The sequence below is a fragment of the Orbicella franksi genome, chromosome 14 (assembly GCF_964199315.1).
Source record: "Orbicella franksi chromosome 14, jaOrbFran1.1, whole genome shotgun sequence".
NCBI classification, from domain to species: Eukaryota; Metazoa; Cnidaria; class Anthozoa; order Scleractinia; family Merulinidae; genus Orbicella; species Orbicella franksi.
In genome coordinates this window covers 11396853-11414282 of record NC_138158.1, presented here as the reverse complement: position 1 = coordinate 11414282, position 17430 = coordinate 11396853, and the positions used below count along the sequence as shown (strand labels likewise).

The following is a 17430-nucleotide window of genomic DNA, read 5'->3' as shown; positions in this document are numbered from 1 at the left end:
GGGCTGATACCATCCAGGTTTACTGTGACTGCCACCTCCCATACAACCGTAGCAGAGATCAAATGGCAGAATGTGCATATTGCAACAAATGGTTCCATCAAACCAGCCACAAAATTGCTAATAAAGTTTTTAAGTATCAAAGGTTCTGATGGACGTTCAACCACTGCAAATTGGCTTAGACACAACTATTCAATTCTTTTCTTCATGGGATATTATTTCTCAAGTCATAAATTTTGCAACGAGCTTTCTAACCAGGTAGAAAACTGCTAAGTTGACTTAGTGCTGGCATTGAATTACAAGTTAAGGAAACATCACAGAGTGGTTTGGAAAGCACTGTTGCTATCCAGGTTACTGTGACTGCTGCCTTCCATGAATCCATAATTATGCATAAATTTCAACAAATTGTTCTATCCACTGAGCCAAAATATGCTAACATTTAATTTTGATCGAAGTATTTAAAACTCCAATGGAAGTACAAATACTGCAAAATTGGCTTGGACAAATATAACCAGTTATTTTTCTTTGAATGTCATTTATGGAGATGGCTAGAACTTTCATAATGAGCTTTTTTTGTAACCTTATTGTAGTTCACTGCCAGTTAGTAGTAACACAATTCAGCTGGTTGCTTTCTACAACTGACAATATTTCACATTACAGTGCACTATAAAAAAGTTAGCTTAAGTTTACTCAAAATGCAAATTTAGTACAAAAAAGATTCAAAATTAAGAAAAAATAACAACAACAACAAAAAGCTGTGATATTTGTAACTAAATATTTACAACCAAGAAATTGTGCTAAATATTGACTATGTCATTCTATTTGATATCTGTTTCTGAAATTCCCGAAAAAAAAATAGACAGCATGTGATTAGGGAAAAACATATAAAAACCCAGTTCAGGATTTTAAGAAAGTCACAAGCAATGTATCTACGACTGACAGACTTCAAGAGGTAACCCTTTGTTAACAACAATAAATTTTTTTACCAGGTTACATTTAATGTCAGTTCTAAAATGCTTGATTGTTTAGGTAGGCCCAATGCTACCCCTTTTGCTGATAGAAATCCAATTGCTCACCAGGTTATGAATGGACTGTGAATTGGTGCTTTGCAAGTATTTGGGTTGACCTTTTGCTAAAAATTCAAATATGTGGAAAAGCTCCATGCCCACAAAATAAAATTGTGGTACCTTTTATTTTAGTTAAACATTCTTCTCAAAATTTCTGAAAATCTCTATCATTGCATTTATACACAAGTACAACAACCCTGGCCATCACCTGGGTAATGAAAGAAAGTAACGTTACAAAATTTCTCAGCTTCCAACAATACTCAGATAAATTTTGAACCAGAGAAAGGTCTACACAGCTCTCTGTCACTTATGGGTAGCCTGCGAACGCAGACGCATTTCCGGTTGTCGCTCGTCTCCGCCGAAAAATAAGGTCTGCAAACCCGAGCCAGGAAACGATTTCTCTGGCGTAAGAATTTTACGCCAATCGCAGTTTAGCTCAAGTAGCCCCAGAACTACTGCGTGAGGTATCCGCTGCGAGGAGCACTGGAGTTTCATTTTATCATGGAATCTGATTGGCCAAGGAGAAACAAAAGTCATTACGTCACAGAAATCGTTTCCTGGCTCGGGTTCGCAGACGTTATTTTCGGAGGAGACAAGCGACAGCCGGAAATATGTCTGTGTTCGCAGGCTACTTATGGGGAGCAGAATGGTATTTCTGTGATTATTAATTTTTTTTTTTTTATGATCGGTGATTTTCCCAATACACAAGCTGTCGCATACACCACGTATTTTGAGCTTGGGAAGCCTGCGGTTGACTTCAAACCATGACATGGATTTATTCCCAATTCAAAAGGGCGAAAAATTGGTAACTCGAGCGAGGAGTTGCTGTTCTTTCGTCTTTCGATCCTTTTTCAAACTACACTGTTTACAGCTCTAAGAATACTAAATTAACTTAAGCTTTAGCTTGTACACTGGAATGGTCGTCAAGTACTTAGACAGTTGATACGTAGGGGACCCACAGAATGACACTATAGGTCGCATCGGTATACCAGGTTTGTGCAGTTTCGGTAGTCCGTAAAGTTTCGATGGTTGTGGTACTGAGCACCTCAGTCGATTGTAGCGTTGAGTGTCAATAGTGTGAGTCTTTTTAAGCCTAAGTCACTTTTGCTGTTAAGTTTACGTTGAATTGCTGGCGTCGGGTCGCGTTTAAGTTCTTCGAAAGTTTGTTTGTCGTTAACAAGTGTGTCCATTTTTTCAAAGTATTCAGTCTTGTCCATAACAACAGAGACACGTCCTTTGTCGGCTGGTAGTATAACAATGTTGTTGTCGTTCATCATCGACTGACAAACACTATTCACTTGACTCTGAAGATGACTTCCGCTCAGGTTGTCGAAACGTCAGTCACCAACAAGAGTTCTTTTCAGAACTACACTCACCCGGACGATCACACCATACGAACTACTGATACTCCTGGGTTCAAACCATTTACAATAAAATATACTGAATAGTTAAATGAATTGATTCATCTAAAAGGAGGCGCTGCGTATTGATTGGGAAAAACCCTTACTCAAGAGGCAAATTTCTCATGTCAATCTTTCACTGGCAACTTAGCTTTGTTTGTCAATAAGTAAACACTTTTTCACCCCTTAATTAATGACATTTTCTACATTTCTTGTCACTTTAGTTGTTTGTTGTCATGTTGTAATTAAGGTCATTCCTCACATTTGCATTGCGCATCCTTACTGCGCATAATTCATGGCGTCATTAGCGCGCGCTTGTGCACGCGCATATTGAAAACATGACGGATTTGCCTTGATATTGAGCTCTGTCAGTTGAAAAATGGCTCTAGCTCACCAACGAGCATGGGCACCCCAATTTTTTTTCTAATCGTTGTCATCAACTAATCATAAGCTTTGCTTGAGAAAAGACTGATCTAATTTCTATTGCTGAAAATTGAATAAATAAGAAAAATAGCAGATACACTGTGGTCTTTTCTATTTTGCAGTCGGTAACCACGTCAAGAAATTTGGTTCAAATTTTTAATCAAGGATTCGGCTTTCTGTCTGAATCAAATTTAAATGTTTATTTGTGTCCGACACAATGTATTGACTGTAGTTTAATGCGTTGTTCTTATGAGTCCGGGCTTACAAAGATGTTACAATTACTGGGAATGCGTTCTTATAATAAGCATTAGATAGTGCCAAAATGGGGCATTTTCAATGCCTCACTGCTCCTTAATGAGCATGGGCACCCCCCTTTTTTATTTCAAAATTGAAGTTATCATATGACAAATATTCAGTGGACAAAGTTTGAACAAAAATCTATTGTCACTTTTATTTCAGAGGAATTTCCTTAACTACATATTACGCAGTGTTGTATCCTTTTTATACTAGTTATGCAACACTTTCGAGTGGTATAACGTGGAATATTCCACGGGTCACTTACATTTTCTCAGAACACATATGAGCCTTAATGCGAATGTGTATACCAAGAAAATACAAGTGACTAGTGGGGCATTCCATGGTAAACCACGAGAGATCATTGCATAACTATTTTACATCATGCCATAGAAAATATGCATAGCTAATCATATGAAGGCAATTGCAATTATATATGTTATTTGCCGGCTGGGAGGTCCGTGTAGCGGTGAAAAACTGTGACCGAGGTCTTGAAAATGCTGCCGAGGGCAGCATTTTCAAGCCCGAGGTCACAGTTTTTCACTATACGGACCGACCCTAAGCCGGCAAATAACATGTTTATTTTTTTTCCTGCAGTAAATTGGTTTTACAGATTACAAATGGGTTTGTTTACGCAACTCTTGTCATTATATCGGCTTACGCGCCGTCTACTAACGATTTGTAAAAATTCTCGGCAACTAGCGAGTAACTCAGATGGTAGACAAAGAAAGATGTATTAAAGAACAGATTTTTTCGAACCACTTTATGTTAGTTGCATTTATTTTACCAGTTAAGTTCTCCAAAATTGTTTTTGCGGTGTGAAATTTCGTGCGAAGTTTGAAGTTTTACTTCAAAAACAATTTCTGTCAGTCGTTGCTATTAAAATCACTTGAAATCAGACTTTTCTACTGTAAATTGAATAGCAGAAAGCGAGGAAATTCGTTAAGTATATTCCACAGAAATTCTCCTAAATACAGCAACGATCAGAGAGGTAAACTCGACTGAAATTGACTCAAATTTTACGGCGAGAGAAACTCAGGATTAAGCGCCATCACAACGCCAAGCTACAAACAACCAAGCAAACTCTCACAACTTCAAAACACTCAATTGAATTTACTTACAGTGACTTTCCTTGCCATTTTAAAGTGAACAGAGATAAACTTGCGTTGACTAATCGGCGATGGATGTGGGGCTTGAAAATGCTGCCCTCGGCCTGCGGCCTCGGGCAGCATTTTCAAGACCTTGGTCACAGTTTTTCACTGTACAGACCTCCCAGCCGGCAAAGAACATATTGTAATAAAACTGATATAGTGATTGCACGAGCTATGATGCGCGTGCTAAGATGTATAACGGTTGTATTTGAATGTATACTCGCAAGAGTTCTAAGACTAAGAGACGGTTATATGGCGAGTACGGGATGCGCAATGTACTCGTAATACAGCGTATATAAGGGACTCACGTGATGGAGTGGCCTGTGTGTGTTAGTAGACTTGCTATGTACAAGTAAGCTAAACGTTGAGAGTCGAGTAATTAAACCGTTGGCTGTTGGACTCCTTGACTGGAAGTTGTTGTCGCCCGCGCGCGTTACAATATAGTTATCCTACAAGTGACATTTGAAAATATCACGATCAGTTTGAGCTTCCATACGATTAGTCATTTATTATATGACTGGGAAAATTAGGAACGCGCGCGCATGAATTTACACTGCAGTGCAAATTAAAGATTAACGATAAATTGGGCGGCTCTCAGCCAATCACAATGAAGTAATTTTGTCATTTGCACAATAAAGTGGCCAACACAATCAATGCGAGATACGCGCGGCGCATGATGGGAAGATTGGATGTAAGAGGGGGTTTAGGTGTGCTCAGAGATTTCATTGAGTAGCTTAGATCTTGCTCATAAGAAAGCCACTCTAATTAATTATTCATTTAATCCATCGACGACAATTATCCTATAACGTAAATTATAGCTACAAACGTACTCCAGAACTCTTAATGTATCTCTGTTGGCCATCGCAATTTCACGGTATTGTAATTCTATGTTCAAAGTACCTCATTTGTCCGTATATCTTCATGACTATGTCCAGCCTTTCGATGCACGCATCCGAATTACATTTGAGACACCGTATCCTTATCAGTAATAGGGAGCTTAAACAAACCACAACGACAACGGCAACGAGTACGTCACCAAACAAAAAGTTTAATGCGCAAAGCAATAGCTGTACACGTGCGTTATAAATCTTTGCAAATTTCTTCACCGTCCTATGCAAAACAAGAACGTGAAACGACCAAGTTCTGCGTAGTCTGAGGAACGCCAATGACGACGGCTAATTTATCGTATTTCCATTGGAATTTAAGGTTGTCATTGCATATTTAGCCTGAGTATGATTTTAAAGCAATTGGCGTACTGAACCGATCTAGACAATTGCGAATTTTACTTGTAAAATATTAATTCATTTTTGACTAGGCCTGGCCGTCGTCGTTGCTAAAGCTCCCTAATGAATAACAGTGACGCATGATAACGAGTTTGCAAATTTGTCATAGCATAGTTACTATGGTCATAGTAATGAAAAACGTAATTGAAAACCCACATGAGAATGCAAAAATTTTACAATGCAGTGTCGTCAAAGTTCAGTTCTGTGAGAACCGCTCGGGAATGCATAATCACTTCCCTGTTTAGACTGTTGAGAGCTTTTCTTTTTCCCGAAACGTTTCAAACCAACCCTATACTCGCTGTTTGTCATCCAGTAAATCAAAGTATTGACACACGAGTTAAACATAGCAACAATTCCTCCTGCGCGATGTAATGTACTACCAATATGAGTGACGCCAAAAGGAGAAAGAACGTAAATGGTTTGAGCTGGAAGCCAGCACAATGTCAGAGTGATTGATGCCACAGCGCACATGCGCAGTAACACTCTCTGCTGCGCTCTCTGTCGCTCACCGTAGCATCTTGCCATTGGTGATGTCTTGAACAGCAGTGTGATATGGGTAAATGAGGCCCAAGTAATCAAACATGGAAAATAAAACCCAATCAGACAGTAGATAACTATCATGGCTTGAGTTCCCTTTTCTCCAAACGGCGCTTTAACATTAACACATTTACTTCCCGACAATTTCCACTCAAAAAATTTGTTGATCTTTAGAAGACAAGAACAAGCCCAAATAGCCAGGATGTAAAGAAAGACCCTCTTTCGGGTGAAGTAACGCTTGTACGTAATGGGTCGAAAAATACAGTACCACCTGTCAATAGCCAGGCACGCAGGTTTTTCTGCGGATGAAATTTCACATATTTATGAACCTCCTTTCAAACTAACTCTCGATGTCAAAATGTCGGTTTTTCAATTTAAGATTAACCACAACATTTTGTGCACAAAAAGTAGACTCTTAAGAGATAAGATAAGAGAGAACGACAAATGTTACCTTTGCATTGGCAGTCAAACACTGACCCATCTCTTTGTTGAATGTGATTTTAGTTAAGTATTTTGGATCGATCTCACTTCTTGGTGGAATTGTAAATATAACATGCAAATCAAACTCAAACACCGCGATGCTCTATTTGCTTTTCATCCCGAAAAACAGGCTTTTTTAGGCATTAAATCTATATTTCTGCAAAAAATGAAGACCCCTTCTGTTTTGCTTCCTATCTCAAATTTTTAAAAAACAAGCTCGGGACAGACAAAAAGAAGATTTGAAGCCTTGTTACTCTTTAGAGCACTTTTGTTTTGTTCGATTCTTGTGAGTGTTTATAAGACCGTAATTCGTAGATCGTTTCAGTTAGCTATTTTCACTAGTTTGTCACATTTTAATTTTTTGTAATTTTTTTTTGAAATTGTGTTGTATGTTACCTTTTTTCAGTGAATAAATAAAATAAAGGGTCATGAAAAAACAAAACAAAACAAAAACAAAAACAAAAACAAAAAAAACTACAAAACGTTCTGTCACCACATGCCTTTATTGCTACAGGGCCAAAAGCAGAACCACAGATTTTTATGACTGATGACGACTCTGGACAAAGGGGAGCTCTTTCAGACATCTGGAAAGATGCTTTACTACTACTCTGTACATTTCATTTCCTGCAGGCTGTCTGGCGTTGGCCTTTTAACTCCAACTACAACATTAACAAAGAAGATCGCCAACACTTGATAGGACATTTTCAGAAACTTGTTTTCTCTTCCTCTGAGAAAGAATTTCTACAGATAAGGTTACAACTGTAAAGTACCCCCATTATCAGGAATACCTTAAAAAATCCTTAAAGCGACAGCAAGATTGGGCTCTCTGTCAGAGAAAGAACCTAATTACCAGAGGCAATAACTCTGATAATTACACTGAGTCAATGATCAACATTTCCAAGAGTGTGATTCTACACTGAATGAGGGCATACAATTTGACTGAACTCTTCAAGTTCATTACGGAAGACCTTCAAATGTATCTTCAAAGAAAATTACTTGCCCTTGCCTTTTGCAAAACTGAAAATCTCCATCTCGCTCCGAGGTGGTTTGGTGCAACAGGCTCAAAAAAATCCAACTCAGTGCTGTCAAACAAAGCACTTCTGACTCTTTAAAATTCCTCTACCCAGCAGAACTAATTCAGAAGTAAACTATGACGTGGACTGCAGAACTGGAATGTGTACCTAGACGTATCCTTTGGGGAGCAATGGCAACCCCTGTGCACATCGAGCTGCCGTGGCACTCAAATATGGTATTGCAGGAATCAACTCAGAGACCAGAGGGAAGGTCAGTCTGGCAAAACTTGCAATTGGAGATCATAAGGAACTCCACTTACAAAAATTTGTTCATCTCCATGGAACCAAACATGCTGACATTGACATGGAAACCAATGACTATTGTTTCCCCATGGAAGTAGATTCTGATCTCCCTTCAACCCAAGATGACACTTTCAGCAGTCAGCCATCTGACAAAGAATCTAGATTTGAGGCAGACATTCAATTACAAGACATACTAAGAGTTCACAGGCAAGTACAAGATGACATCGAACTAAAGCTAAAAACAACTGGTAATAATTCTAATAGGGCATGCTATATGAAATACTTAGAAGTTTATAGAAAGATAATATCAAAAGCAAGAGGTCAGGCACCTGTTGCTGCACTTGCAACAGCGTTTGTACACTTTGGTAAATATCAAAATGGACTTACACTGCTTGTTCTTCACAACAGCAAAGCCAAAATCAGAGTACAACCCACATCAATATCAAGAAGAAAATCAAAGTTAAAAACATCAACATCACAAACAAGTGGTCCAAAGCCATCTTTGAATGGAGTAAAGGGGAAGAAACTAATGGAAAACACTGGCTGAAATTACGGAAGACACAAACATCAAACACAAAACGCCAGCATAATCTGGCCAGAAATGTGAAACTGAACCTTGCCAATGCTGGGCACACTCGTTAGGTACTGTCAAAGTAACAAAACTGATGTTTATGCAGGTATATTGAACTTAACCGCCAATAATTATGTCTCTAATGGTTACGATGTTACTGCAGCTATTTTCACCAGTACCATCTGGTACAAGGTTATTGAGGTTGGGGTGGTGATCAGTTACATGTAAGTTAGTTTTACGAAAGTTGTTTAAAAGTAATCAAGATGTAATGCAGGTGGGGGGTTGGGAGGGCGGGGTGCATACTAGGAGAAAAAGGAAATGTTAGCCAAGGATGATCTCTCAAAGTTCACAGTGTTTCTACACAATATTACAAATGCATGCTAATCACTTTCTATGCCTCAAAAAATTAAAACCAGGTGGCATAACAAATACCAATGTGATGTGAGAAACACGTGACGGAATAATGGCGGACGGTCACGTTTGTGAGAGCTCCTAGAATATAGCCGGATTATTCGGCTCTCAAACAGCCATGTCGTCCACAACAAACTGAACCTTCAAAAAGCAGTCAATGCGTTTCCATTTATGAAGAAAAAAAGCAAGAAAATAGCTGAGAGGTCCTTTTCTTATAGCCTCCCGTCGAGCGACCAGAAGAAACCCAAGATGGCGGCAATGCCAACAAGCAAAGAACACGAGGTCGGAAAAGAACATAGCGTTCCCCTTGATGATGTCCTGAAACAAATCGTCGATTCAATTCAATCTTTGGGTGACAGATTGGAGAACAAAATAGAGCAACTCCAGACAGACATGGACTGCTTTCGCCACGAAATAAAAGAGAACTTGGATGGTCTGAAAGCAACCATCAGCGACGTTGAAAAGTCTCTGGAGCAAGCTTGGGAGCGTATCGACGATCATACCGCCGAGCTGAAAGCCCACAAAGACGTGAAAGATTCTCAACAAAGGGAAATTGACGAGCTGAAGTCTGAATTGGAGAAAACAACGCTGCTTCTTAATGTGGAAAAAGGAAACAAGATTGCCTTAGAGAACTACACGCGTCGCAAAAACTTGAAATTCATGAATCTACCTGAAGATCGTGGAGAAGATTGCAAAGGAATGATTACTAACCTAATACAGAACGATCTGAAAATAGATGTCACTAATGTCAGATTCCATGCCGTTCACAGAGTGGGAAAGCCTGCAGTTGGAAAAACGAGGCCAATTATTGCGAGATTTGTGTGTCGCGAAGACAGAGACTTGGTATGGTCAAGGAAAAAAGATCTGAAAAATTCCACAACCTATCATGATGCTTACATCACGCAGGACCGTGATGCTAAAGCCATTCAGCAGGAACGTCGCACTTTGATCAAAGCAATGAAAAAAGCCAGAGCACTCGGATTTGATTCCAAAGTTATTGATCGACATCTTGTTGTAGGTGGAGAAATATATGCCTGTGGAGCCATTCCGGAGCACTTAAAAGAGAGCCCCATTGTGACGAAACCGCGCCACAAAGGTGGGCTCTCTCTAACAAAAAAAAACTAAGCATAAACGAACCCGAGAAAACACGCAACAACTACCTAAGTCTACAAGTATTTATTATAACAATTACACTAAAATAACACTATACTTTAAATAGGGTAACTAACAATAATACAATAAGCTAAATAATTAACCTTAATTTATTTACAAGAATATAATAAACAAGCTAAATACTTCAGTACACTTAATCTATTTACAAGAATATTCCTTTAAAAAAATAGGCGTTTCCGTAGTTCAGTTCAGTTCACCTTGCGTCTGAAGTCCTTGTCCATGAACTTGACCCCAACAACGTTCCACCAACACATGACACACACAACGAACCAATTCAAACTCCCGTTTATTACTCCCACCTTTCAACTTACTTCTTCCGATTACGTCTTCACTCAGTCCGGTATATTTCAACTTGACTTCTCCGATTTACTCCAGCTGTCCGGTTTACAACGGCCGACTTCGACAGAACTTTACGCTTGTCCTTCGATGGCTTCGACCAGAACTTTACGCTTGTCCTTCGATGGCTTCGACAGAACTTTACGCTTGTCCTTCGATTGCTTCGACCAGCTATTTAGCACTCACGTTCCACGGCAAATGGCTCTTTGTCGTGAATTTAGGAATGGTTTACTGATGACTTCTCAGTAATGAAAATGTGCTTCCGGACGTGTTCCTGCCACTTTCTAGCCCAACCTCGTTCCCAGTGTCTCTCATCTTTCCGCCCCCTGGAGCGAGCGAAGAGAGACCCTGGTTGGGTCTGGTCACGTGCCACTTTGACAATTGAGAGCATCAGGGAGGGGTCCTCTGAAATCAGCAGTTTGTCGCGTTGAGTTTTGTCGCGCGCTGCGACCCGCGGCGTTTATCAATACTTAGCTTTCAGGCTGAAATTTCGAATAATATCTGTTCCAACGTTTACCTAAAGGTTAAGCAAGTCTGTCTCGAGGCAATTTAGTGGTCGTGATTTTCAGTGTTGCCGTCTTACCCACTGGATTTATGGAAAGTCAGTCATATTTCACCTGTGGACGTCGAGCAGCGCAATTTCAACCCGTAGTAATTGTTGTTTCTTCTTTGGATGCACTCGATCAAATTGATGCAAAAAACATAAGAACGTCCCTAGGAAAACGTATAGCTTTCTCAAAGTAAAGCTACGGCAGTCTCTGAAGAAAAGCTGGACGAAGATAAATATGATATTCGTGCAACGCACTGTGCTTGCAAACAGCTCTAATGAAATAGCCGGGCCCGGCGTCACTTGCGGCGTCACAATATAGAATGCAAGTAAGCAATCTGTTCACGGAATATTTTAATCTTTGTCCCTGGAGAGCCAATACTTAGAACCTAAAAACATATCTTCCAATAGAAACGAACCTAAACAAAGTATAAGCACGGCATGGCAAATTACAGAGGTGTCAAACTCTGAGAAGCGCGAGCGACGTGCAGTAAACAGCGGAAACCATGCAGACCTACGAACTCAAGCGACTCCGCTCTACTTATAATTTCCATTTCTTCTAATAACACGGCATAAAAAGTGCCCCTCAGAAACACGCTTGAAGCAAAGAAGGGTCGAGAGATCGAAAATTGAATGAAAATGTGCACAATTCTCTCGAACCGTTAGCGTCACGTACACTAATTTATTAACAACACAATAAAAATTATATTTTTCTCTTTCTAGCCTCCTTTCGCTCGAAGATAAATCCATTTTATCAGCAACGACGGCGAAATGCATACCGCGACGAGTTCGTTGTATTATCCTTCGCGTTCTGCAAAGTTCGGGGCGCCGACGGCGCGGTGAAACCTCAATAAATTTTCATCCTTTCGCTCCTTTCGAAGTGACTTTGGCTTTCAGTGATCAATTAAAAGGCCCTGAATTCTCTAAAAATATTTTATCGCCGGTAACAAGACCTACACTTCATTCTGAGGTAAAGATGAGTCAAACATCTTCCATACACAGCCTCGGCCGCGGTGTGCAATTCTCCATTCGCCTTCTTGAGGAGATTTTTACAATATGTAACGTCCTTCACTGAACCATACAACCTTCAGCGACTTGGATTTCCGCTATCAGCTGATGGATAAGTTTTCCTTAGCGTTTTCAGAATATTACCGCCGGACATTGCCGCAGAACATCATATCGTTCTTGGTACGGATTACTTTGGTGACAACACATCCCGCACTCCCGTGGGCTAAGTATAGACAAAATTCCTACTAGGCCGCCCATCCCTTCAATAATTTAATTGTCATCTCCCAGATTCTGGGAGACACGTGACCAGACCCAACCAGGGTCTCCCTTCGCTCGCTCCAGGGGACGGTAAGATGAGAGACCCTGGGAACGAGGTTGTTTCTAGCCTCGCTCGTAACTACACTTCAACCTGCTTCTTCTACACACAGAAAAACCTCTCAACACGTATCACCCCAAAAAACCCTAAATATGCAAACGCAAGGTGTTACAATCAAAGAAAGGAAAAGAAAACTATCGGTTAAGGACTAATTACAAAAGTATTGAACAGAACTGGTTACGTAATGAAAGAATACAAATCACACAATCGAGTGTTACGGAATAAATATGATTCTAAACAAGCTGTTCCTATGGGATGTAATTAAGCATTCCATGACACCCATGGAGACCGAAATTACAACGTAAGTCAATTTCTGCCTCTTGGAACTATGCTTTAACCCTAAAGCTTTATTCCTTGTTTTTCTCATAAAATTTTCAATCTACAGTTACCTTTATCAACAGAAAGAGCATTGTACAGTTTTATATACATGTATAGCTCTAAACAGGCTAAGCAGAGCCGAATTTGCATACACCAGCTAACCATAACACTCCCTTTAATAGGAGCGTTTTTTCGCAATAGGTGTCATCTTGTTGTTATTGTTTTGTATGTGCTTTCCTTTTATGTATAGAAGCGACAGAAACACTTTGTTTGCCACTTGCATATATTTTGTGTTTACATCCTGCTTTTTTAGATACAGGTATGCTTTACAGCAAGCGAGTCAAATACGACAGCCTAGGTTTAAGATAAGTCCAAACAAATTCAGGTCAATTAGTAACCGCTTTAATACATTAATGCATGATGGATAACGGAATTTCATCAATTAACTTTAAAATTATTTCCCTAAACGTAAGAGGTTTAAATAATTCTATCAAACGTAGGTAAATCTCTAAGTGGCTTCATAGGCAGACCGCGCACTGTTATTTTCTCCAAGAAACCTTCAGTACCGAACAATCTATAAACATTTGGCGATCGGAATGGGGTGGAAATATCTTCTACAGTCATGGATCCAACCGTAGCAAAGGTGTGATGATTCTTGTTAACCCCAGATATCAATTAGAGGTGACAAGAAGTACCAAAGACAAAAATGGAAGATCAATAAGTTTGGAAATCAAGCTAGATAATCAAAGCCTTGTCCTTGCCAATGTATACGCTCCGAATGACATTCCACAACAAATCAAATTTTATCAAGATTTAAATCAAACTCTAAGTGGATTTTCAGATAGCAACTTGATAACTGGAGGGGATTTCAATTGCGCGCTGACCCCCAAAGACAGAAAAAGTGTGAAACAAAGTTCGAACAAACATGCTGTTATAAACGAAATTGGAAATCTATGCTCAAACTTCGCTCTCACGGATATTTGGAGCGAATTAAATCCCCAAGCTCTGTCGTTTACGTGGCGTGACCAAGCATTCAAGTCTCAGAGCCGACTAGATTTTTTTTCTAATCACAGCTGATTTAGTTTATCTAACAAAAGAGAGTAATATTATACACAATCCTTTCTCAGATCACTCTGTTATTATGTTGAATATACAGTCGTTCGACCAACGCAAAAAATCAGGCCCTGGTTTCTGGAAATTTAACGCAAGTTTGTTAGAAGATAAAGAATATGTCGAAAAAATGTGTGAAAGCATTCCGGCTTTCATAGAAAAGTACAAGGATGTTACAGATCTTGGCCTGAAATGGGATGTCATCGAGATGGAAATTAGAAGCTTCACGTTGCAGTACTCTAAGAGAACAGCTAGATCAGAAAAGGACAAAGAAAATCAGCTACTAATAAAACTAAATGATCTGCAAGAAAAACTATGTTCCTCGAGAAATGACCTTAATCTGCTGAACGAGTATTATACACTAAAAGCAAAATTAGAAAAACTACTGAACAGAAAAATTAAAGGTACGATTCTGCGCAGTAAGGCGCCATGGTATGAGAACGGAGAAAAAATTCTAAGTACTTTCTCAATCTAGAAAAGAGAATTTCTTAAGGAAAAAGATATCAAAGCTAAAATTATCTAACGGTGAAGAAACTGACGACGCCAAGACAATACTTGAAGAAGAGAAAACATTTTATAAAAGTCTATATTCTACTAGAAATGTTAATCCCAATAATTCCGAGTTTGATGCATTCTTTAACAACAACGTGTTAACACCCCTTAATGAGGAGCAATCTAAGAATTGTGAAGGCGTGCTAACCGAACAGGAATGCTACCAAGCTTTAAAAGACATGGACAATGGTAAAACCCCGGGTTCTGATGGCTCCACATGCGAATTTTACAAATTCTTCTGGGATTACGTTAAACAAAACGTTATTGCAAGCATAAATTATGGCTTTGAAAAACGCCAATTATCAATATGTCAAAGAAGACGTATCATAACACTAGTACGGAAAAAGACAAACCGACCAATCTCCTTGGCAACCTAAGGCCTATCTCACTTTTAAACACAGACTACAAAATTGCCACGAAAGCAGTTGCAAAAAGACTGGAAGCCGTTCTGCCGCTTTTGATAAACGCTGATCAAACTGGCTCTATCAAAGAACGGTATATTGGTGAAAACGTAACTCATTAGTGATATTATTAGCTACACCGCAGCAAAAAACCTCCCCGGTCTTGCTGTCTTCCTCGACTTTGAAAAGGCATTTGATTCTATAGAATGGAATTTCCTTTTAAGGCTCTCGACAAACGTAATTTTGGTTTTGACTTCAAAAATTGGATACAAACTTTCTATTGCAACATAACTAGTTGTGTGACAAACAATGGTTATGCCTCTGATTTTTTCAACCTGGAGCGAGGTGTCAGACAGGGTTGTCCACTATCAGGCATACTCTTCGTCCTTGGTATTGAAATTCTTGTACTTGCGATTAAAAAAAAATCCGAAAATTGAAGGCATCAGAGTAGGAGCACGCGAAATAAAAATCACACAGTATGCGGATGATACAACAGTTCTTCTAAAAAAACCCGAATCAATGAGTCTTTTTCTTGACCTTCTGGAAAAGTTTGAAAGATGCTCAGGATTAAAAATTAACCATATGAAGTCAGAGGCAATGTGGCTGGGAAAATGGAAAAACAGAGAAGATACCCCGTTCAACGTTAAGTGGCCGAAAGACTCTGTTTATGCTTTAGGAATACACTTCTCAAACTCGAAAAACGTTAGCGATAAACTTAACTTCTATGAAAAATTGGATGTTTTGGAAAAGACTTTAAACTATTGGAAGAGACGGAAACTAACTTCATTAGGCAAGATCAACATTGTTAAATCTGTGGGCCTTTCAAAGCTTTTTTACCATGCATCTGTACTGCCAATCCCTGAAAACTTCTGTGATCAGGCAAACAAAATCACCTTTAATTTTATCTGGGACAACAAAATAGCCAAAATTAAGAAAAAACACAATTACTGGCGAACGCAAAAACGGGGGTCTGAATATGATTGATTTTAATTTTATGAACAAAGCCCTAAAGTCTATTTGGATAAAGCGATTTCACCTGAGCGGGAATTCGGCATGGACGGTTATTCCCAATGAAGCCACATTACACTTCCTCTCAACATTAGCCACATTAACCTTCCTCTCAACCTGTAACTGTAACAGTAAGGATCTTAACATCAAAGAGCTACCACTCTTTTATAAGTGAATGTTACAATACTGGTTTGAGTTTAAGGATGTGCAGAATAATAAAATGCCATGCACAAAGAAAACGATTGTATGGAATAACAAAGATATCAAAATTGATAACAAGACAATTTTTTTCCGTACTTGGTTTGATAAAGGAGTTTACACCTTAAAAGACCTTCTCGACAAGAATCTAGATTTCCTCACCTACGAAGAATTTAAACTCCGGTATCAGCTGCAAACAAATTTCTTGACCTATTGTGGAGTAATAAACGCTTTTCCACAAGAATATAAAAAGGCAATAAAGCGAAAAGTTGCACGACAAGAGCATCTTACACAACCATGGGAGAACTTGAAAGTGCAAACAACCAAAGCCATACATAAAAGTTTCGCGAAGCACGTATTTGAAGAACCCACCACAAAACAACGCCTTATTGCCAATGGGTTAACACCGGACCAAATAAGCAAATACTTCCACTTAGCCTTCTCTATCACTATAGAAGCGAAGTTAACTATGTTCCAGTACAAAACTTTACATGATATAGTTTTTACAAAAAGCAAATTATTTAAAGCTAAACTTGCGAGCAGTGATATTTGCTATTTATGCTCAAAAACAAAACAAGATGTAAAGCATATGCTAGTTTCATGTCCGGTGGTATCAGAGTTCTGGAAAATCTTTCTGCAATGGTATGAGACTCTTACAGCAATAAACCTAGAACTGTCAACCGTGCAAATCTTATATGGTATCATAGATAACGACCGCCTTTGAACGTTAACTAATCACCTCTTACTAATTGCGAAATACTATATATACTGTTGTAGCATTAATGAAGAACCTTTGTATTTTAGTACTTACTTAACAATAGTGAAAAACAAGGCCGAAATCGAAAAGCAAATATCAACAAGGACTAATACCAATGTGACCAGGATTGAGATCATTACCTAAACTTGCTCTACCAGCCCTAGAACATTACATCTGTTTACTCCACTGTGGTACAAGGACAAAAGCATTCAACACAATGTAAGGTTTGTTGTATGGACACATTACGGACCTAGATGTGTACGCATTCAAAAATAGCTTAATCTTTAATTGCGTTCGTAGAACGCAGTCCTAATGCAGACTTGAGCCAAGTTTCATGGGATGGTTAACCTTGGTTCGATCTTGTGACACCAATTTGGCCGCCCCGCAGCAGGGGCAAAAATGAATGACATCATGGCCAAACCATGTGCTGTACATTTTGTGTCCATCTGCTAACATCATTCTTGTTCTCTTTTGTGGCTTCTTTCATTGTTTTCGATGTTTTGGAGTTTTCTTTGAACTTTGAACTTTTTTTTCACTCTGATTGCATTTGACAAAACAGTGAATGCAGTCCCAATGCAGACTAGAGTGATATGTTTTGGCCGGGTGAAAACAAATTACATCATCGCAAAACATGTATATACAAGATGATTTACTTTTTAGATCGTTCACGATCGCTTGTTTGTTGTTTTGATTCTGGACCGTGAGCGGCCTCTTTT

General features: G+C 39.1%; 1 pseudogene; it reads right to left on the bottom strand.

The window, feature by feature from the left end:
* Positions 1 to 5788: 5788 nt before the first annotated feature.
* Positions 5789 to 6633, bottom strand: LOC145468619 (allatostatin-A receptor-like; annotated as a pseudogene).
* Positions 6634 to 17430: the final 10797 nt, after the last annotated feature.